Source organism: Gavialis gangeticus, unplaced genomic scaffold, assembly GCF_001723915.1.
Source record: "Gavialis gangeticus isolate Ggan-Ray unplaced genomic scaffold, GavGan_comp1, whole genome shotgun sequence".
Taxonomy (NCBI): Eukaryota; Metazoa; Chordata; order Crocodylia; family Gavialidae; genus Gavialis; species Gavialis gangeticus.
Genome location: NW_017729031.1, coordinates 39,997,893 through 39,998,300, shown reverse-complemented (window position 1 = coordinate 39,998,300; position 408 = coordinate 39,997,893). Strand labels below are relative to the sequence as shown.

The 408-nt window shown below is 72.8% G+C and overlaps 1 protein-coding gene across 1 annotated transcript in view; it reads left to right on the top strand.

Annotated features, from left to right (window-relative positions):
* The first annotated feature begins 51 nt into the window (after positions 1–51).
* Positions 52–408, top strand: part of LOC109301455 (mitogen-activated protein kinase kinase kinase 2) — a 95,822-nt gene continuing 95,465 nt past the window's right edge. Inside the window, exon 1 of the mRNA XM_019522641.1 lies at positions 52–70. The gene's annotated coding sequence lies outside the window, so the exon portion shown is untranslated. The remainder of the gene's footprint in view (positions 71–408) is intronic.

Below are 408 nucleotides of genomic sequence, written 5' to 3'. Positions count from 1 at the left end.
CGCGCTTTGCCGGGCCGGGGAGTGTGGGGGGCGCCGGGGCCCGAGCCGGCGCCGCGCCCCCCCGCGCCAGGTAGGCCTGAGGGAAGGAGAGGGGAGGGGGCAGCGAGGTGAGCCGGGGAGGGAGACCCCTGAGGTGGATCTGAGGTAGAGGGGGCCGCCTGATTAGACTTGAGGGCTGGGGGGAAGAGGGGAGACCCCCAAGCTGGTTGGGGGGGGAGACCTAGATGGGGGGGTGCACTCTGATCTGGGCCTGGGGGAGGGGAGACTCCCTGACTAGTCTTGGGGGTGGGGGGGACCCCCAGCTGGGCAGGGGGGACCCCTCTCTAAGCTGGGCCTGGGGGAGGGGAGACCCCCTGACTACTTTTGGGGGGTGGGACTCCCCAGCTGGGCCGGGGGGGGAGGTGGGAG